General features: G+C 37.4%; 1 protein-coding gene across 6 annotated transcripts in view; it reads right to left on the minus strand.

Moving 5' to 3' along the window:
* LOC116071167 (cytochrome c oxidase subunit 7B2, mitochondrial) overlaps nucleotides 1-23,990 on the minus strand; it is a 96,893-nt gene that overhangs the window by 36,463 nt on the left and 36,440 nt on the right. For 4 of the 6 annotated variants that reach the window (XM_031342585.1, XM_031342587.1, XM_031342588.1 and 1 more), the window contains one exon: nucleotides 23,087-23,122. The exons of 1 other annotated variant lie outside the window; for it this stretch is intronic. The gene's annotated coding sequence lies outside the window, so the exon portion shown is untranslated. Of the gene's footprint in view, nucleotides 1-1,890; nucleotides 2,014-23,086; nucleotides 23,123-23,990 lie in introns of those variants that run through there. One more of the 6 variants, XR_004110739.1, reaches the window with a different exon arrangement.

A 23,990-nucleotide genomic window follows, 5' to 3' on the forward strand; every position in this document is an offset into this window, starting at 1 on the left:
TATATATATATATATATATATACACACATGTACACGTACACGTACACGTACATGTATATGTATATGTATATGTAGCAGAGGATGGCCTTGTTGGGCATCAATGGGAGGAGAGGCCCATCAATAGTCCAGCGATGGCTCTATGCTCCAGGGAATTTGAGGGTGGAGAGGCAGAAGTGGGTGGGTGTGAGAACATCTTCATAGAAGCAGGGCGAGGAGGGATGGGATAGGGGTTTCTGGGGGGTGGGGCGAGTAACAGGGAATGGGACATTTGAAATGTAAATAAAGAAAATATCCAAGAAAAAAATGCCTCTTTTTAAAAAGTCTTATTTTCTAAGACCTTGGGTTATTTTGATACTGAACTTCATTCAGCACACATTTCAGATCCATATATACATTTTGGTCTCCCAATGTACTCACATAATTTCTTAAGAAATATGATATAACTTGATTTCTTATCTGAGTGTAATTCACAATGACTTGTAAATAATGGAACCGTGCTCCACAATGTACCTCTTTAAATGTATCTTTAATATAATTATCTTCAATCAAAAAACACATTCACATTAAATCAACTACATTTAGAAGTCATGACATAGTCATACTTGTTATTATGGTCCACAATGTAACAATCCTACTTGTTAATAATTACATTATTGCCTTTTCTATTTTTAAATTTTTTAATTGTATTTTATTTATGTGTATAAATGCTTTGACTGCATGTATTTCTGGGAACCACGTGCATACTTTGGTGTCCACGAAGGACAGAAGGTAGAGATGGATCCTCTGAAACTGGAGATATAGGTAGGTGATTGGGAGCCACCATGTGGGCATGGTAATCAATCACAGGTCCTCCGTAAGGACCTGTGCTATTAACCGCATAATCACCTCTCCAGAACCACTACTGCCTTGCCTCAGTATTTTATATGTTGTGCCTTTTGTGCTTAGCTTCACCGTACTTTTTCACTGTTCTGGCCAATAAATTTTCAGTTCAAGTAAATTGCTAATAAAAGAACTCTGAACAAATTGTGAAAGAGAATATTCTTGTCTTGCCATACAAGGGAGAGATGCAGATTAAATTTTACTTAAGCAGCACATCAATAATTTATAAAACACTATCAATCTTACTTTCTTGTGCAGGATTGGGGAAATGCATATTCTTTCTTCTTTTCTCTCATTTAAAGTAGTTTGGCTTCAGTGGAAGAGGATGTGCCTAAACTTGTAGAGACCTGATGCCCCAGGGAGATCCTGGAGGGCATGAAGTAGGGGTGGGGATAGGGGTGGGGATAGTGGATGGGTGGGTGGGACCACCCTGTCAGAGGCAAAGGGGAAGGGAGATGGAGTGAAGAACACTGGGAGGGGGACAGGGAAGGGGACAACATTTGGAACATAAATAAATAAAATAATAAAAGAATCAAATATGTCCTTGTCTATTGTTTGATCAGAGGGTTCTTATCAATGCTACAGAGAATGCTGCAATGCTCTGTGAACATCGGCTTTTTAATGTCTAAAGGGTCTGTAATCGACTAGTTGTTTCAGGAGGTAACACACTGTTTACCTAGTAAATAGTTTATTATATTTATACTTCTATTTTGGAAAACTAGAATATAAATTCTTATAAGAAGATTTATCCATACATGAATTGGTCTGAGTCCCCTGACACATTCATCAGAGGGCTGCCTGGTCTGGCCTCAGTGGGAAAAGATGGTGCCTAACCCTCCAGAAAGACTTGAGGCCCCAGGGAGTGGAGAGGCCTGGTGGCAGCAGGGAACAAGACCAGAGAACATCCTCTTGGAGATGTGGGGGAGGAGGAATGGGATAAGGAACTAAGGGGGTAGTGCAAGCGGAGCAATGGTTGGAATGAAAAATAAAATAATTGTCCAAATAGAAGAAGATATTTAAAACTTCCTGTAATATCCATGGAGAGATAGTAAGTTGCTGTTGAAACCGCCATAATGACAATGCGTGGAGTGGCTCTGACTGTGCCCTCCTCCCAGTCAGCTTCATCCAACTCACCTAGAAATGAAATAAACCTAGAAATTTATGCACAAAGTATAATATTTAATTACATAATATAATCATGATAGCAGGAAATTTTGTTATACTCCTAAATACGTATGAATAAAATAAAATGTATCATGGTATGCAATGTCTATAATGATATAGTGGAACTTCAGCTCACAGCCTTCTTTAAACTTCATATATACTGAAGTTTACCACTCACTTTATGCATCATGTAGTCTCCTCTAGTTCACTGCTTAGGTTGATCTCTCTGCCTAAAAATACTGTATATTTTCTTACATCTTGTCCGGCATCTTTTGTCCTAGAATAATTATCAAAATGCCACCATGTTTCAAAATTTATACTTACTTAAACTTAAATTGAAGCAATCTTTGAGATCTCTGAACTCCCAAAATATTTTCAGAGACATTCATTCAAAACTATATCGTACATTATAATCTTAATAGTATTCTGCTACTATATACTCATCTATACTCCTCTTGAAATCATTTTTTCCTGAAAAATTAAGGATGTCTTTTAATTACTTTTAATGATGTATATGTGTCTCGAGTACAGGTATGTACTTTAAGGACCTGGGGAGGTCAGAGGTGGCTGGATATCCTGAAATTGGGAGTTATAACCGGTTGTGAGGCACCTGAAATGAGTACTAAAAACCAAACTCGGATCTTCTGCAAGAGTCGTCTGTGCTCTTAACCACTGCCTCATCTCTCCAGATCCTGCCAAAAAGTTTTCTGGTTTTCTTGCAAAATATTTTGTTAATACTATATACTCAATTTTAAGTGCTGAAAAAATTTAAGTTGAAATATTCTTTAATTTCAGAACACTGCTCTTCTGCCTAGGGTGTTTTCCACAGGCAAAAAAGGCCATCTGCCGTGTACACTATAGGATTTTAAAATCTTGCAGGATTTATCTGATGCGGAATACTTGCTGTGTAGCAAGTTCCTACAAGTTGGAACATTCTCTCCTTGGGGAGGAAAGGGGTCTCTGAAATTCAAAAATCCAGCTAACAAGTCGCAAAGAGCAGAAACTCCTAAGATTCACTGCTCTCACCTTCACCAACCAGTTACAGAAGCAGCAAATGAGCGGTCATCATCGCCTTGGAGAAGGCGGTTTCCTCCTCACGTTCCACAGCGCTCCACAGCAGCAGCTTTTGCCAGTGTTACCCAGCCTTTGTTCAACCTCTCAACCACGCTCCGGTAAGCAATTCTTAAGCCCAGGGCTTACTACACTGGAGTTTAGTGGGGTGTTACTTTCTGGGGTGAACAGGCAGAGGTTCATGTCTTCCCAGTATATGTCGCATGATAATATTATATGGGTTACGGACTTGCTTTCCTTGTAACCTGGACTGTATCCGAACTAGAATTAGTCCCATAAAATTAGACATGCTGAGTTCTAGGGAGGGACTGCAGTACCTTGATGATTAATTGAAATTCTACTTTTCAGCACAGAAAATTATTTGTGGGTGTACATCTAAGATCTTTCTTTGAAGCAAGGATATATTAAGATTTCACCCATTATGTACCTGAGATTTAACACATGGAGAGAAAGTATTATTCAGGCCTAGCTCAATATTTTGATGAGGAGGCTCAGACTGCAGAGCGGGAAACTTATAAGAAAGACACAGAAAAAGAAAGAAAGCAATATACAATATGAGATATAATGTGAGAGAAGCAAGTAAAATTCAGACTTCAATTATGAAAATGAAGTGCATTATTGATGACATGTTACTGCTCTTCATGATAACCTGTATCATTTGATCTGTGCATGAATAAAAAAATAAGAATTACAAGGGAAGTACCACTCACTAAATACTCATCAAAAGTCTGTACTCGTTTTGAGTATGGGATCTGCATGTTATTCCGTTTTGAAAATAAACTGGAACATAAGTAAAAACTTATGTTCCATCACTGTTAATGAAGAAGTTGCGATTGGGCATATGTGTGCAATTACAATGGCCCTGTCAGAGTCACACGTCAGGCTACCAGCTCTCCAACTCACAGCCTCCCCACTTACACACTGAGAGCAAGCTCAAGTATGTAGTCAATATTATTGTTTTTCACCATGCCCCTTTTCTACTTGGTCTCTTTCTTTATTTAGAAAACTGTAATTTATTATGTAAATACAGGCTCCAAAAACACACAGTAAATAGACTGTAAAAAATTTACTCTCTTGGAACCCTGCAGGAGAGGAGGAAAAATGTTATTTGCATATATACTATGCCATCTAGTCTATTGTTTTTGCAGTATTCCTGAGTGTGCAACTGAGGGGTTTCTGGTTCTTGTGCCTTCACTGAGGCTCTTTTTATTTCTGTCTGCTTTGTCCAATTATAATGTGTTAATTTTTTTATTCTATTTGGTTTTATTTTATTATTATCCCATAGAAGCCTGATTTTTTTTCCTTTTTCTTTTTCTAATGAGAGAAAGAAATGTGTTGGATCCAGATGTGTGGGGAGATCAGAGGAGCTGGGAGAGCAGAGGGAGGGGAAACTGTAGTCAGGATGTATTATGTAAGAAAATAAATCTGTTTTCTATAAAAGAAAACTTTACTCTCTTGAAGAAGTATAAAATAACAACAAGTACAGGTTACAGGAGCTAAATCTGTCTGCGGAGCGAAGCTCTAAGAAATCTGAGAAACACTTGGAGAGAGGGCTTAAGAATCAAATTGGGGATGCTGGAAGGACATATTCTTGAACCATCTTCATAGACCACGGTCTGCCACTGAGAAGAGTTTGGAGTTTATGCTACTGAGACCCTCTGTAAGCACAAGTGTCTCCCAGCTTCAGAACTTGATTTACATATATGATACTTGAATAGATTTTTGGACCTTGGCTCTTCTGTGAATAACTCAGAAGAGAACGTGATTGGATTTGCAATTTAAATTTCAGAAATATGCAACCTTGCAAAAGAGAATAATGTTCAAAATACTATTCTGAGGCCTCTAGTGAGTCTCGGGAGGCAGATGACCCAGGTCAAGTCACTGCTCCTCTGCCACAATAGAGGGACTGAACAGCTGCACAAGTCAAATGAGCAAAGAAAAGCACTATGTGTCAATTTTTTATTATTCAATACTACTATATGAATTCAATGACCTTGATCTAATCTGCTGTCAACTGCTTATCTTTTACGCACGTAGAAGAAGGTGGGATGGTCAGTTTACCATGGCCTTTCACAGAAGGCCACTACTGAGAGTTTTGCAGTGACCTCTGTGAAGAACACAGGAGCATGGAAGCTGTCTTCTTCTAGACCTCGAGTATCTTTAACTATAATAGAATAACAATTATGTACACGTAAATGTGCTCATTCCTGATTTGTGTTCCCTGGGGTGGCAGACATGTAATTAATTATCCACATGAACTGTATCAGACAGCACATCAGTCTTTCGTTCTCAACATAAAACTAAGCAACTCAGGCAAGGCAATGCTGGAGACAGCATGTTTTGTTTGGGTGATTCCTTAGATGCCTCTTGGTTTCAATAAAGAGTCATACATTCAATATTAAATCACAGGACAAACTGAGGTATACCTTAAAAGATAGATCTAAGACAACTCAATCTTTCTCACAAAAAATACTGTTAGTACAGACAATTCCTTCAGACTGAATTACATAAAAGCACATGGAATTCAATTTGGCAGGGTAGTTTTTCATGAATCCAAAAAGAAAAAAAGAAAGAAAAGAAAAAACTAAACATTAAATATTTTGAGTGTTTACAATCTAGTCTTAAAGTAATACCATTAATACACAAGTCAATAAACAATAAAGCATTTATTCAGCAATGGGTTTAATGAGATAAGAACAAAGTTTAGAATATGGTAGACTGCTACCATTTCTTCTTTGTGTTAAATAAAAATCATTTTATCTCTTTGGGCATCAACTTTCCTAATATTAGGTAGTGTGATTGTAGGAAAGAAACACAAATAGAAAAGAGTGACACCAACATAATTCTGAAGTGCTACTCAAATCCACAAGTCAAAGAATAATCATTGTCACAAACACATTGTCAATGTTATAGTGAACTTTGACTATATTGTGAAAAAAAATTCTAGGAGGCCATGCTATATCAAATGCCTCTTAGATTTCCAAAACTGTTTTCAAGAATTTATTTGTATTTTAGATAGTCAAAACTGAGAGAACACAGTGGAAGAAACTAGAAACTAGAATATAGCATAAAACCACAAGAAAATCTCAGCGTCGAAAAAATTATACAGAGTTAAATTAAGCAAAACAGTGAAACATAAGGCAGAAAAGAAATTTCTATTTGTATTTTTTTCCTTCCTAGATACCACATAAATATTTGTCCATCACTGATACAAAAATAACGAATGGTAGCATGCCAGTGACAGAGGACAGAAGAACTGACAGGCTTTAAAAAAAAACAAAAAAACTCATGAATCCTTAATTAAAATTTTACTTTAAAAATAGCCTTCTCCTATATTAAAGCATTTAAAAGATGGACATGTTTCACCAATCTGAAAAATTTGCAAAGATAAACATTTATAAATAACCCTAATTATTTAGAGGTTCTGAAACCCCAATTTTAAAGCAGAATAAAGAAAATGGTCATGGATACAGACATACATTATTTCATAACTGAATATAGAAATATGTTCCCTTGACTACAACCATAAAGCGAACAAAGATAGATACCCCAGACTATAGCACAGATCTTGACTATATTAATACAACTCCTATATCATAAATCTAGCAGAACAAAAGTGTGTTGATTGACAAGCATTAAAAAACCCAAATTTTCAGCTTTTTTTTTTTTAACATTCTTGGGATGTCCTTCTATTTCTGGGAAAAGACAAAGTCTATATTAACAGAAAACACACAAACAAGTGTGCACATGCACATATATATTCATATGCAATTTGTGAACAGTCAGAAAAATGTATGAGGAAAACCAAGGCTTATTTCCCCTGTCCTTGTATTCTTGTGTGCAGGGTAGAGACAAAGAACCTATATTATTATATATTAGTTAAGGGGTCAGAGGTAATATCTCTGATTGATGCTTATCCATAGGCCCATGTGAAGCCAGGCCCATGCCATGCTGACCTTTCTTGGAGGCACACCCTCAAAAGAGCATGAGAGAGCTAATCACATAGGGTATAGAGGGTTGTGGGCCATTTGGAAGATTGTGAGGATATTTGGAAATTCTGGTCAATGCTGAAAAATAGCCATTAAAAATGATTTGTGGGTCAGAAATATAAATTCATAACATGTATAAGTCACAGAAAAACAACCAAATCAGATCCAGAGTTAGCTATGATCTAGATGTTGGATTATCAAATGAGAAAGGTAGAACATGGGGATGAGGAAGGTGAAGCTGCTAGCTATGCTTTGTGTTAGCATGCAGTCTTTCCTTCCTGAAATTATTTGTCCAAAGAACACAAGCTATCTTGGAGACAGGCTGCCTCAGCAGACCTTCCTCTCTGGGCTGACATAGGATGCTTGAGAATTTTTGATTTTCCTCCATCCCTCAGTATGGGGTTTAGATGGCTAATGAGCCCAGCTGTGATAGTCTTTTTGAGGGGAGTACTTCAGAACTATATAAGATTGGAGGTTGCTTATCTAGAACAATAGTCATATCATGACTAAAATTTGGCAAAACAGTCAATCATATGAAGACCATGTGTGATGTTCATGTTTAGAGACCCAATTTGATAGACTTCTGAATAAAATATTTGTGACTTAAAAAAAATCTAAAATAACTGTGGCATGTTAAATAAAGGTTGTAACAAAGATGTAAGATCAGATGGATATTTCAGCACAAACATGGAAATCCTAGGTATAAATCAAAAAGAATAATCAGAGAATAAAATCCATCAAATTGGCAGGTCCAAAGAAAAGGAGAAAATAATTCTCAGCAGGAATGTTCCATGCAGTGAACTAAGTCCTCCAGAGTGAAGCTGTTGGCACTGGAGAGGTGCTTCAGTAGGGACCACTGTATGATCTTGAGGACCCAAGTCCATGTTCCTGAAATCCATGATATTAAAAAAAATAAAGATATGTGTAACAAAACCATGTGTCAATCTATAATCCTAGTGCTAAGGATGCAGAGACAGGGAACCCCAGGGGCAAGACTCCCAACTATACAGTTAGAACTCAAGGCTCAGCAAAAGGCCATGTTTTACAAATGTAAGACAGAGCTATAATGAAAACAGTCTGCAGAGATCTCCTGCCTCTACCCAGGTACGAAGAGGTAGGTGCACCCACCACATACACACGTGCACTCACACACACACGATTTACAAAATGAGTTGCTTGTACTTCATCTCCACTAAAAAGAATGCTAAAAGAAGGACTAGGTGCAAATGAGAAATGACAGCTAAAAGTAATCTGGTTACCACAGGAAGGAATAAAGGATACCAGAAAACGTTGCACATCAGATTTAATGGATATCTGAGCATGTATGTATGAGTATTTATTCTTTTATTTCATTTACTAGGTTAATGAAGCCAAGCATGAAGTACACATAGTGATGACTCCATTCATCTGATATTCTAGAAGTAGAAATAATCACTAGTGACACAAACCAAACATTGGTTGCCTAGGGGTAGTAAGCAAAGGGAAAAAAAATCAACTGTAAAAGGTCAGAAAGAAAAAAAAATTGGGAGATAAAAAAATCTGTTTTGATTGCATGTGTAAGTACACAGAAATATATTATCTGTCAAAACTAATTAAAATATACTCAACATGCTTATATATGATGGAAATTACATCTTATTAAACTCACCTCAGAAAAGAAACAAAAACCTGCAAACTTAACAAAATATAAAGAAAATTTTCTGTTCAAGGAGGAATACTCTAAGCTCACAGAGAGATTAAAAGCAAGACTTCAGTGTCTAAAACAATGTACTAATATAGACTACACAAAAAATTCCTTAAAACATTAAAAAAACAGAAAATTCAATGGAAAGCATGAACAAAAGAGGCTTTCTCTCACTATTAATGAAATAAGAATTTGAAATTACTATCTTTTTCAAACTGAAAATCAGAAACTTAGGTAAAACTTAGGATAGGAAATATGATGGTGAAATTAAGCTATGAGACTTCTAAAAATATTGGATTCAATAGTCCCGTAAAATACACAAAACATACTTAGTAAAGCTATGAATATGGCCCACAAAACATCTGACAATACTAGCTGTTAATCACAGAGATTAGATGATGTGATAGGTACACAATATAAAATTCTATTCAAGAGTCAAATGAATAAAATTAAATCAATGTAAAGCAAAACTAATACTAAAGTAATACTATGTAGTTTTCAAAGAATGACTTAACTGAACATCTCATCTCTTGAGTACTAGTGGAAAGGAATGTTAGCAAAAATGAGGGATTACTTTAAAATACAGAAGACTAAAAAAGAAGTGGTGTTAAGAAGAGAAATATAGAGCTCAGCACATAAAATTAAAAAGTATGCAAATTCATGCCTAGCACATTGATACGCTTGTCCATATCCTGTACATGAGTTAGCATACGCTAGAACAACAACTGGAACAGCAGCATTCTAAGCATATGCTTCAGATTGCCATATCTTACATATCAAATTGGATTCAACATTCCTTGTGAAACTTCAAAGTCTCATTGCATCATTACTTTTTCTCCTCCAAAGAGAATTTATTTTTCATGGTAAGTGTCATACTGTCAAGATCCATCTTGTTTTAAATAGAAAAGTGTGTCAAGAATCATCGTTCAGTTCAGTTGAATATAATAAAGAAATGATCTTTCTTATTTTATAACCATCAAGAGATGTTGGCCATGATATAATTGCATCATATGCTGGCTCAGAACAATCCAATCCACTTACAAAACTGTTGGAGATCTAATTTCTATTTCTGATTGAACCCACTTTTACCAAACAACCTGATAAATTTCTTCCCATGTTCAATTTTTCCAAGAAAATCTTGTTAGTAATAGTTGTTTTTAGAGAGTATCATCACAAAGCTCTTTGTCTTGCACAAAAAATAATACAACAGCTCTACAATGGAATTAGACAAGATCCTACTGAGTGATGTAATCCAGAAAGGCAAACATTGCAGATTCCCTCTCATTACAAGCTATAGCTTCAAATCTTTACATGTGAATACATAGTGTATATTCTGGAGTAACTGTACAAACAATGAAAGCAAAAACAAAAAACAAAAAAAAAAACAAAAGAGAGGTAGAGAGAGATAGAGAGAAGAGAGAGATAGAGAGAGATAAAGATAGAGATAGAAAGAGAGAGAGAGAGACAGAGACAGAGAGAGAGAGAGAGAGAGAGAGAGTGAGAGAGAGTGAGAGAGATCATTCCTGGAGTGGAGGAACAATAGAGAAAGAATAGGATTCAAATAATCTGATACGAGAAATGGAAAAAATTGGGGTAGTAATTCTAATCAGGAGGGGGAGAGAGATAAAGAAAGAAGGGGGTAAAATAAGGGTAAGAATGTCTAAAACAAAAAGCCATAAGGAATTAAACTATAAGTATTTATTAAAAATACATTTAATATACAAAGACCAGAGTTGTGATGGTTTGAATGCAAATGGTTCCCATAGGCCCACAGGAAGTGGCACTATTAGGACATGTGGCCTTACTAGAGCAGGTATGGCCATATTGGAGGAAGTGCGTCACTGTAGGGTGGGCTTTGAGGTTTCAGAGAGTCAAGCCAGGTCCAGCAGCTCACTTCCTGCTGCCTGCTGATCCAAATGTAGAACCCCCAGCTCCTTCTCCAGCACACTGTCTGCACATCACCACACTTCTCCTCATCTCAATGGACTAAACCTCTGAACCTATAAGCCAGCCCCAATGAAATGTTTTCCATTGTGAGAGTTTCCATGATTGGGGTGTTGCTTAACAATATAAAGCCTAACTAAGATAATCAGTATATAAATAAGCACACATAGTTTAAATGAAAATTTCCCATCTGGGCCAACAATAATCCATCAAAGAGCCAAAGACAACCTAACAAAACAGCAATAATGAATCCAAAATACTGGATATGAGAAGCCTCATTTTGAATTGTTGCTCAGAGTTGTCTCAAGAGATTTCCAAAGCATTACAGATTACTGGTATTGCCCTTAGTTAACCTGAAGGTAAGTCATGATTGCTGAAGGCATAATGAGCTTTAAACACATACTCTAGAGACCCTTAAACTGGAACTAACCTAAAACATTCTCCTTGAGGACAACAGTTAATAGTATCAGAAGGTGTCACAAGGGTCCTACCCAGGTATGATGCCTATGAGTCACAACAATAACCAGCATGACACAAAAAATGTGGGCACGTGTTGCAAGAATTATTAAAAAAAAAATAAATCCATCCTGCAAACTCCTTTTCCTGCCAGTCCATGTTCGTGAGCCTGTACCATCCGGCAATACCATGTTCCGTCAGGCTCTTGCTATTTTCTCCCAGCTAGCAGCAACATCTCGCTCACATGCAAGCTTTACACACCTCCACAATCATTCATCTAGTTAGCGCCTAGTACCTGGTAGGTAATGCATGACTCTTAAGGCTTTAATATCCAATCAGGTTTATATAATAATAAGATCACAATTTACAAGATGCCAATACAATAATTTCAGAACCAAATAATAAAGATAATATTTCAAACCAATTAATCTATTTTGTAAAAACCTTTGCTTGGTTGTATAATCATGTCTGACTGGTCCTCATCCTCTGCCTCTATGATCCCGAATCTCTTCCTCCTGCTCTTTGACCTTTCTCCTCCTCAAACTCTCCTCCAACTCTCTATTCCTTTCCAACCAGAGGCCTGTCCCCTTTCCCAGTTTCCCGTAATGGGATTGGACAGAGAAAATGTTGCAACAGGCGTGAAGTAGTGGCACAAATATCTCAGTGGTAACCAGCAGCTCTCTACTTGATAAGATCCACTTAAGAACAAGAAGATTATGCCTGGTACTGGACACGTAGAAAACTAACCAGGGCTAGAGAAATCATGAGTCTTGCAGGAGGAAGGACTTACAATTGCTAATTTACTAAATCGACATAACCCCTAACTACATTCTAAGTATTTGTCCTTATACCCACAAATAAGTGTGGCTCTCATTCATCATCAAAAAAACTTCTTTTTGCAAAAGACAAAAAGACCATTACAAAGCAAAAAAGCTGCAATCAATCAAAATGCAAAGTAGTGAATCCCAGTCCCAACAAATACATGCATAATAACTCCTGCACCAAAGGGTCAGGAATGCTGAGAGTGAGAGAATTCATCTTCCTAAAGAGAGAGCACATCAAATGGTTATCGAATATCAAATTATCAGCATGGGAAAATCCTATGGGTGACATTATACAGACTGAACAGGTTACACTTATAGATTTAGGTGTGAGTGTATGTGTGAGTGTGTGCATGTGTGTGTGTGTGTGTGTGTGTGTGTGTGTGTGCGTGTGCATGTGCGTGTGTGTGTGTGAAAGACGGGGAACTGAGAGGAAGAAAAGAGAAGTGGAAAATAATCCTATTGTACTGCAATCTCAAAAAAGATGAAAAGAATTCTTTTTTCTTTTCTTTTACTGGATATTTTCTTTATTTACAATTCAAATGTTATCCCCTTTCCCAATTTCCCCTCCTGAAACCTCCTATCCCATCCTCCCTCTCCCTGCTTCTATGAGGGTGCTCCCCCACCCACCCACCCACTCCCACCTCCCCACCCTGGCACTTCCCTACACTGGGAAACTGAATCTTCACAGAACCAAGGGCCTCTTCTCCCATTGAAAAAGCCCTAGAAAAACAACATATTAAAAAAAATGAACTTTCATCAAAGAATGAAGAAATTATCACTAAAAAAAAGGAAATCAGACATGGCAGCATATGTCTTTTTTAGGGTTTCTCCCTCTGTGATAAAACATCACCCAAAGCAATTTGGAGAGGAAGGATTTACCTCATCTTCTGGCTTACAATCCATTATTCAGGGAAGTCAGGGCAGAAACTCAAAACATGAACTGAAGCAGAAACCATGGACAGTGCTGTTTCCCATAGTATATGGAACTTTGTATCCAGAGGTGGCACTGCTCACGGAGATCTGAGTGTTCCTACAACAATCACTAATTAACAAGTCTGTTGTTTGCACAAGCCAAGCTGGTGAAGGAGGATTCTCAATTGAGGTTCCCTCTTGTAATGACTCTAGCTCAGGTTAAACTGATATTAAGCTAGGCAGCACGGGGGCTATAATTCTAACATCTGAAAGGTAAAGGCAGGAATACTGTCATAAGTTTGTGGTCAGTCTGGTCAATGTAGCATAATATCTAGGGCAGCCAGAGACACACATTAAGGTTCTGTCTCATAAAATCAAATGAAATTTAAAAAAATAATAAAAAAGAAAAAAAGAGGAGGAAGAGTAGGATGTAATCCCTGCACTGCATTTAGAGAATTCTGGCATTCGGATATGTAGGGACAAATATCCCCTATAAACAGAGGAAAAGAAGAGAAAATGAACAGTGCTAGGTGTTTTAGTCTGTGTAATATTACATCTGAAGAGTTGTAGAAATAACACAGAAAATTAATCTAGAGGTCAGATTATAGACTAAGATGTTGAACTTCATTATAAAACATCTGAGTAAAAGTAATTGTACTTGGCAATTAAGCTTAGAATATTAAACAGCTGCATGGGAAGAGGATGAAGAAATAGATGAAATGGGGAGATTACTTAGAAAAGTATGTCGCAGGCCCTAGAATAGAACCTGCTATTAGCTTGCTAAATGGCCATGCTATCAAATTGTCTTCTGAATAGTTATGTTTCTACCCACACTCGGGGCTACTCTTAACCTTGGTCAGAGTATGTTGTTCCTGGAGTAGGCAGCCGTCAAGGGAAGGACTGGTCAAAGCCCTGAAAATGAGAAGGTGAATCTCCAAGCCTAAGCAGGACATCTACATCAAACCTGGTCCCACCAAGATCAGAAAGCAAACAGCACAGAACAGAGCATAGAAAGAATACAAGGGTTGGCAGATGAGAGCAAATGCTGTGACATGCTGTCTTCTGACACGAGCTTATACAGCAGCTGGGACTGCCTGTGTTAATTTGTTTGGCGTTGCTTTTCATTATAAAAAAAATGGGCAATATGTGTGAGAACCTAGTTTAGAAAGGATGGACACACGAATTATTCTCACATAAAAAGTCTCAATAATAATGAAATAAACCATGTGTACATCAGAATGTCCTATACTTTCCTAACGTGTTTGATAATGCACTGTAGCGATGAGATGGCATTAAGAGATGGGCATTATTCTCCACTACTGGTAAAAACAGAAAACTAGAATGAACATAAAGGACATTTTGGAAACTCCATCAATATTACAGATACATCTATCTTTTATCTACACCTGTACTTGCACTGATACAAAATAATATGCAGGAGATTAGATTTATCGTTTCCTTTACAAATCAGTAAACTTGGTATTTTTTAGTTTGTGAAGATCTTATAATGATAATGATTTGCTTCTAAAACCAGCAAAAAGGTGCAATAGCTGTGAGATTCAGTTCAGTGAAGAAGTAGGATAGAAGCTGAGAGGTGGCTCAGCACTAAAAGCACACTGCTCTTGCAGAGGACATGAGCTTGCTTGCCTGTGACTCCAAGTGCTGGAGACCTGATGCTCTCTTCTGGCCTCCAGGACACTGAACACTCTGTTTCTCTTTGTGTGTCTCTGTCTCTCTCTGTCTCCCTGTCTGTCTGTCTGTCTTTCTCTCAAACACACACACACACACACACACACATACACACACACACACACCATAAACAAAACAAATATAGCTTAGATATCCATCAATATATTAGTAAAGAAAATCCAGCCACATATAGTAATGAAGAAGGCTGAACTTGAAAACAGAATGTAAATTGAAAGGGGATGCATGTAATAATGCTCAATATGATAATATTTATATGAATTATTGAGAAAAAAAACACAGAGATTCAAAAAGTACATTAGAGATTCCCATGTTGTAAAAAGATGGGAAAACAGAATGTTAACATGTAAGAAACATAGCATTTTTCTTTGGGATAATGAAAATATTTTTATACAAATAGTAGGGTAGTTTTAGCCAACATTGTGAATATTATGAATGCCACTGAATTATACATTTAAAATAATTTAAATGGATATGGTGTGCTATTTTATTTTGATTTCTATTGTTCATAATACAATGCTATAAGACTGGTTAAATATTTAAATATAAGGTTATTTTGTCACATGCCCTCGTCTCAGGTTTAAGAATTATATCTGGTGAAAGTCTTTTAAGTAATAATGTCTGAAGGCAATTGGGAAATAGTATCTTTTATTTGGACTCTCTTCATATAAAGCCACCTGTACTAGCTGGCTCCATCCTGACCACTTTGTATAATCAATCCTATCACTTCACAAGACTTCCACCTCTAAAACACCAGTTAGTTTATACTCTTTATGACTCTCAAAGCATAGAAGTTGTATTTTACAACAACAGAAGAGGTTATGCAGCCTTCTTTCTGTCTTATTCATTCCTATGTTTTCTCTTGCTGTTTTGTGTTACACTTCAAAATTACCAAAGATGGTAATGAAAATGAGCATATGAAAATGAGCATAAAATAATAAAAACAGTAAAATTGATTTATATATGATCAGAACTTGATTTAAAAGGCCAAGTTTGAAGTAAATGAAATTATCATCAATATTGAAAGCATAGGAAAACACTTAAAATAGATTTTTACTGAAACTTAGACATCTAAAGTTTAAATATGAAGAACATTATTATCTTTGGATATCATTAGCACCACTTACTTGTACACTGAAAAATAGTCAAATGAATATTTTATAACTTGCAATTCTAGTTTCTTCTGATCTTGAGAGGGTTATCTGTTATTTATTTTCATTCAGACTTTGAAGCATACAATACTCACAGCAAATATGAAAACAATATAAGAGAAAGTTCTGAGTTTTGGATAAATGCTGTTTAGGATTCTTGGGTCTTGAGATAAAGACATTTGGCCAAATACCATTCCTTCTGACACCCTGGGAAATACCAGAAAATGAATGCAAGAACTATATCATTACGTCTAACGGATCAACCAAACTACTCAGTTCAAACATTTTCAAGAAAATATTACAAAAGCAGGCATACTCTACAACATTAAATTAAGAAAGACAATCTAAAAGTATCTTTAGGTCACATCTCTGTTCTATGACATTTGACATTATTCAAGATAACTGCCGCTACAGATCAAGGGTGGTCTCCTTTATGACTTTCAAAGTCTCAGTCTCCTCTCTCTCTCTCTCTCTCTCTCTCTCTCTCTCTCTCTCTCTCTCTCTCTCTCTCTCTCTCTCTCTCTCTCTCTGTCATACACACACACACACGCACACACACATGCACACACACACACACACACACACACACACACATACACACCACCAACAGACAAGACAAACAATATTACCATGAGTGACCTTCAGTATATCTTTATTAGATCATTTAAAATATGTTGTAATCTAATGTAATTCTATTAACATATGTAACACAAATATAAAGTATATTCTATTTCAGAAAAACTAATTTCTTCAGATGAAGAAACTACCATCCCTTATTATATAAAATAATCATGCAAACTATACTCATAAAGGCAAAATACATACTATTCTCTCTATGCTACATTTTGTCACTCTGAATTTTTAAGGTTACTTTTGTACCACAAATGACTATCAAAGATTTTCTAGCAGACCCTTTCTTGTGCCCCAAAGCATAATTTAGTCCATTAATCTTAAGTGGCATCAAAGTATAGATGATGTTGTAGCTAATACTTATGCTTTATTGGTATTCACAGCTACTTCCAATGCACAGTTTGATGCATACTGGAGACGTACTATTCAAACCCAAACCCCTGGCAACTTTTCTCTTATTCATCTTCTGATTATACCTTGAATACCAAGAGAAATGAAAATGTGCTTTCTATAGTGTGTCTCAAGACCCCAAAATTCTAAATGGCGTAACCCTCCTCCAGAATTTTCTCTTTATATTGCTTTTGTTTTTGCTGGGACTCTTTCACTACAAAGTTTGCATTAAAGCAAACAACAAGCAATCATCTCAAGATCAAGAGCTGAAATCGATGCCAGTGTCCTTGGACCTTCCCTCTTGCCCTTGAATTGGGGTCTTTGAGCACTCAGTGCCTTTTCAGCACAGTGATGCATTATAATTTTTATTTCTTGAGATCTTTGTTTCATCTTAGCTCCTTTGAACCTCTTTGGATTTATAAATAGGGTCCTTATTATGGTCTGCATCTGGCTTCCCTCAGGGAGACTTTTCCAAGAGCCCTGGAGTAGAGCGGCCTATTTTTATGCTCTCTTGAGAAGTCTTGTTCCTTAGTACTCCCTGTCCGTGGTTTGTTCCGGGCTGTTGGCTGCCTGATGTTTTGATGCCTCTGTCCATTAACTAACTCTTGCCTTTCAACAACTGAGCTGCAGTGCCTTGCTTACTGCCTCCCTCCTTTTGTTTTCTGGCTTACTGCTTCAGTCTGGGTGTCAAGAGAATCCCTGGCAACTTCCTGTGTCAGCTTCTGCCCCTCCTGCAGATTGCTCTTGCCAATTTGGCTTTCCAAAGACAGCCCGTCAGTAGCTTCAAGTGGGGATTTTATCTTTAGTTTCCTAGACTGTGCTCATTTTCATGATTATTAAGAAGCAACAACTGGCCGGGCGGTGGTGGCGCACGCCTTTAATCCCAGCACTTGGGAGGCAGAGGCAGGTGGATTTCTGAGTTCAAGGCCAGCCTGGTCTACAGAGTGAGTTCCAGGACAGCCAGGGCTATACAGAGAAACCCTGTCTCAAAAAACCAAGAAAAAAAAAAACCAAGAAAGAAAAAAAAAAAAAAAAAAAAAAAAAAAAAAAAAAAAAAAAAAAAGCAACAACTGACTCTTACAGATAACTGACTACCTACACTGTGCCAGGTAAGGAGACAAGAAAGAGGTTCTGCCCCTGAAGGCTGATATCTCACAGGACAGACTCATTTCCAGGTTTAACAACCTGTGCTATTTTTTAGGGATTCCCAGGCCAAATGGATATATGCTTGTTTTTTTATCTTTAGGTTTCCATAATGTGCATAATGATAGGCTATCTCATAAGGCATTGCATATTGTAATTCATTTTATCTTTTTGTGACTGCGTAAGATCAAAAGAGATGTGCACAGCAATGATGTTTAAAACTTAGTGTCTAAACAAGTATTCTGTAACAACAGAATCCAACACTTGATTTGTGAATTAAAAAATAATTTAAAAAAATAAACATGAGTAGAGCCACTCAAAACACATACTATTAACTTATAAGTTAGGGGCCTTTGAAACTGAAAACCCTAAAAACTGGTTTAAAACCCAACACAGTAGTTTTACAAGGTAATGTATTTACTGCTTTTAGCTTAGAAGTTCAAAAATGTCAGTGTTCAAATTTGAACAAATGTGGCCTTGCTCTCCATCCCAGCTACATGACAGGTGCTCTAGTTCATGAACACGGGTACTTTCCAGGAATGAAGTAGTAAGAGGGCAGAATAGAGATAAGGTATAAAGATATACAAACAAACAAACCAAGGTTCTCTTAGATATTTCTTCTCATTTCAGACTAGGTCTCATAGGACATAACGCTTAGATTCTCTCTCATAGTAATAAAGAGGAAGAAAAATGAGTTGTGTGTATGATTGCTTATTTGTTGCACACAGCACTAAAGGCCAAACATAAGCAGAAGAGTTGATATAAAGGGAGCAGAGTGCATAAGGCCAGCTGATGGCTGTTTCAGCTCCTATTACCATAGTTAGTGTGAGCAGGCCTTTCTACCAGCTTTAGTCCTGACTGACTCTGTGGGTTTCACAGGAAACCTAGCAGAACCTCTCTAATTTTTATTAATTTTGTTATGGATTTCACAAATACTGTTTTTCCGGAACACTTTCTATTTTATCCCTGGCGCTGAGAATCAAGTGGTGACATAACAACACTTGCCTTCCAAATTATACTCTGTCCTAGTTAGGGTTCCTATTGCTGTGACACAACACCAAGACCAAAAGCAAGATGGGGAAGAGAGGGTTTATTTGGCTTACACTTCTGTATCATTGCTCATCATTAAAGGAGGCCAGGACAGGAACAGTGCAGGAACCTCCAGACAGGAGCTACTGCAGAAGCCATAGAAGACTGGGCAGTTACTTGGCTTGCTCAGTCTGCTGTCTTGTAGAGCCCATCTGCCCAGCATGACCCCACCCACAATGGGCCAGTCCCTCTCACACTAATAATTAAGAAAACTCCCTACAAGCTTGCCTACAGCCCAGTCTTATGGAGATATTTTCTCAACTGAGGCTCCCTCATCTCCAGTGTCTTGGGTCAAGGTGACAAAACTAGCCATTTTTTTTTACAGGAACAGTATCTGGGTCAAAAACTTTGAAAGAAGGCTGGTGAAGCCATCCCTCCACAGTGAGATGTGCCTAATTCTGTGGAGACTTGATGCCCCAGGGAAAGGAGATGAGGGGAGCAAATGAGTGAGGGGTATCTTCCCAAAGGCAAAGGTGGGTGAAGAGCTCTTAGAGGGGAGGCTGGGGAGGGTGCCATATTTGCAATATAAATAAATAAAACAATTTTAAAAAATTAACCAGCACAACTGACCCCTTATCAAATTGAGACACAAACACATCACTACTAAGCACAACTTTTCCTTTCTTTTTTATCCCTAAGATCTCTCACTAAAAACATAAATAACTTTAAAAGTCCCACTGCCCTTACAAACCCAAATATATTAAAAGTTCTATCTCTTTAAAGTAACTAAACTTCAATAGTGTAAAAAACTCAAACATCTGGGATTCGTTCATGATCTTCAGAGTCCTTCCATAATCCATAGGTCATTTCTGGCACTACCGTCTGCAGAACGCAGGGCTTGTCTCCTAGGCCAAGGCCAGCTCCATCTCACACCTGCTGCTGTCTTGGCAACCATCTCTTGGTACTGACATCTCCAACATGCTGGAATCTCTTGCTGCAACTGGGCTGCAAAACAAGGCTTAGCTTTTCTTCAAGACTGTTGAATGCCTTCAAAACCAGCACCACCTGGGTGACTCTTACACTACCAACATCTCCTGGCATCACAAGGTACAACCTTGGTGGCTTCTGAAGCACAGCTCGAATTACTGAGTCTGAGGAACCACTTCCCAGTATATTTCAGCTCAATAATTTCTGGTTTCTTCTTAATCATTGATTATTTCTCAGATACAACTGACCAGCACCAATTGTCCCAGTAAAACAAAGGCTTCAATTTAGTGGTTCTTGTGTGCTGACCACTGCTGGCTCTTCAGTAGTCCTATCTAAACAGAACTGAAGATTATTGATTCAAAATAGTAAATGGCTCTGATAGAGTCATTAAGGTACTCTCAAAGATACCTCTGATGCCTCCATTTTCTGCATTGCTCCCCACATTCTTATCTTCCAAGCTCCCACAAAAGAACTTCACCCAAACTACCAAAGTCCTACCACAACACTACCCAAAAGAAACCATCAGGCCTCTCACAAAAATACAACCACTATTATGATACCAATTTCTGTCCTAGTTACGGTTACTATTGCTGTGATAAAACACCATGACCACAAAGTAAATTAGGGAGAAAGAAGTTTATTTGACTTCCATATCCATGTTCATCATTAAAGACATTAAAGGACATCAAGACAAGAATTCAAACAGGACAGGAGTCTGGAGACAGGAATCATGGATGGTTGTTGCTTACTGGCTTGCACCTCATAGCTTGCTCAGTCTGGTAGCCTATACAGCTAAGGATCACCTAACCAGTGGTGGCCCCATCCATAATGGGCCAGGACCCTCCCATATCAATTAATGATTAAGAAAATGCCCTACAAGTTTGCCTACAGCCAAGTGTTAGGGGAACATCTTTTCAGCTGAGGTTTCCTTGTGCCCAGTGACTCTGACTTGTGTCAAACTGAGATAAAACTAGACAGCTCACTTTGTAAACTGAAATCACAGAAGAAAATAAAAAGCCTTAGAGCAGGCCACTGAAGAGGTACTAAGCCTGGGCATGTGTTGCTGCTGGAACTTCAGTCTGGGAAAGTGTCCTAGAAGGTAAAGGTGAAGATGAAAAGGCCTCACCAAATACCAACCAAATGTAAACCAAAGTTGTACAAAAGGGTGTCTGCTACATAAAGGCACAGGAAGAGTGATGAGGGAAACTCTAGGCTTTAAAAAGGTTTCAGTGATAGGAAACACAAAGTTCAAGAGGAAAGATAAAGGTAGTAAGATAAGCAGGAAGAAAAATAAGCAAGAACAAAGACAAAAAGACACTGACTCAGTTTGATTGGTTATTAATTACATACTTTAGGGAAATCAGCCTAGCTTAGATCCAGTGGGTACAATTTATTGGTAAGGGATGAAACTAGAGATGGGGAATCCAAAGAAGGTACTCTGTTCTAATTGCCTAACACAGGGGTGTAAACTAAAACAGTACCAGAGGATTTGGAAATGCAAAGACCAATTTCATAGATATTGAACAAGTTCAAAATTAAAAAGCTTATTAACCAGGTGTTCTTGAGCAGGGAACAAAGGGAGCCCACACAGCTGCGGGCAGATAGGAGGGTAAAGGTTTAGTGTAGCTCCTGTCTTTTTTCACTCATTCATTGACTCGGCGTTAGAGTTAAACTGGTTTTCATAAGCTTGGTACATGTTGGGTAATGTCATATCTTACTCTAGTACTACATGCATAGCTAAGTGTACACTCTTCATCTTGTCGGGCCCTGAAACAGCTCAAATACAAACAGAATCAGCCTGCCAAGGAGAAGTCAATGATCTAAATACACTACCTTTTTTTTTTTTTTTATCTAAATGTGCACTTATGTGTCTTCCACTACTTGACTGTTGTGAAGAGTTACAATAAACTTGAAGATGCAGGGATCTTTTTGCTCTGTAGATTTTAGTCCTTTGGATATATGCCCCCAAATAAGGTAACTGGATCATAGTGGTTGATCTTGATATGGGTAATGTTTATTATTGTTATTGTTGTTATTATGTGCTTTTGTTTTTAAATATGAACACTCAGACACAAGAAACAAAAAGCAAATAGACAAACAGAAATTATATTAAACTACAAGGCTGTCCAGAGCACCGAAAACAACCAACAATGTACTTTTGAATTTCATCAAAGAGCCACTCCCTATAGCAAATCTAAAGGACAAAGGGGAAAACAGACTAGAGTCTGTTAAGCAAAGAACAGGCTTGTTCACATTGAGTTTCCAAGGTCAGCTACTTAGTAACCTCCAAAACTATTATTAATGAAGCGATAAACTTATCATTGTGGATACTACAGCAATGAAAGAGCAAAATCTGATTATTAAAAAAATTAAGAAAGTAACCCATAAGAACCATGAGAGGAGCTTCACAAAGACAATGCAAATACAGGATTCCACAGGGAAAATGGAGATATACAAACAACTGAATTTGCATCCCAAGACCAGAAAAAGCTAAGAAGATATGCTAACTAGGAAAGAAGCAAGCAGCAGCTTAGAATATGTATGTCCTATATCTTATATTTCTATTATCTATAACAGTGCATCCCTTGATATTGCCCCTGGTTTGAGAAAGCTTTGCTGAAGAATAAGTTCCCAAACTAATTCTGTATTCTCTATAAATGCATGCATTTTTAGTCTTTCCAAAATCTTGGTTCCATCTACATTCATGTATTATGGAATTTCTAGTCCTTAAGGAAAATAACAATAACAGATATAGTTATGAATGTTATTTGCAATCAGATTAATGATACAGTACTGTGGTTGAATACCTATTACATGTTGGAATAGTTGTAGTTGATCAGGATATCCTGACTTCCCCACTCAGGAGTTCTCTAACAGTATCTACTTCAGAGATGTGCTGTATTAAGAAATGCTCACTCTGACTAAGTCTGACACAGAGTGAGCCTGAACCAGTGAGCCAGTGTATTTTATCAGTGTCCAGAAAGATGCATCCTGGATTCTTTCCTGAAAGATGAGATTAAGCCTGTGAGTCAATGGCCTGCCCAAACAGCATGATTTCTGCCATAAATATGAAAACTAGGATTCAAATGGTTATTCAACGAATTAGGGTCAAATGTAAGTACATACCTTGCTGATAGCTTCAAAATTAATTGAGAAGGGAATCTACAAAAGAAGACCAAAACAAAGACAAAATCTTTATATGGTAGCCCTGCTATTATCACACTGACGACACAAAACCTGTAAGAAATGATTTAAACTGTCAATAACTTTTAGTATAGAAAGAGAAAGTAACTACCTCTGTAAAATTTATATATGTGCATTTTAGAATAATATATGCAATTCAAGCTCACAAGGACAATGTAATTACCTTTACAGTATAAAAACAAATACAAGGAAAACTAGCAGTTAGAAATAAGAACTCTTAATGGGTGGCAAGGGGAAGAAGCTAAGATCCCTGGACACGGAACAGAGTTAAGGGTATTTACACTTCACTTCAGCCACGGCAGAAAACAGCAGGCTTCTAAGAAACTCTCAATATTTGTGTCTTTTTCACATGATAGATTTCTTAAAAGATAAAGAAACATAATTGAGTTCCCTTGTTTAATTATTAAAATGCCCATGAATTTACCAAGACAGAATTGTTAACAGCAAGCCGGGCAGAGGTGGCACACATCTTTATTCCCAGCACTTTGGAGGCAGAGGCAGGCGGATTTCTGAGATCAAGGCCAGCCTGGTCTACAGAGTGAGTTCCAGGACAGCCAGGACTACACAGAGAAACCCTGCCTTGAAAAAAAAAAAGAATTATTAACCGCAATTTTTCATAACAAGGTTATTCCCTCCCAAAGTTATATCATAATAATTTATAAGAATGAATAATTGCACAATGAATGGCATATTAACATGAGATAAAGAACTTCAGAAATTACATATCCGCATATTCAGCTTTCAAACTGATCCTAGATATGAGCAGAGATAGGCACCAGAAAAATGTTTGACTGCACATCTGTGGAAATTTACACACTATATACAT

This window comes from Mastomys coucha, unplaced genomic scaffold, assembly GCF_008632895.1.
Source record: "Mastomys coucha isolate ucsf_1 unplaced genomic scaffold, UCSF_Mcou_1 pScaffold22, whole genome shotgun sequence".
Lineage (NCBI taxonomy): Eukaryota > Metazoa > Chordata > Mammalia > Rodentia > Muridae > Mastomys > Mastomys coucha.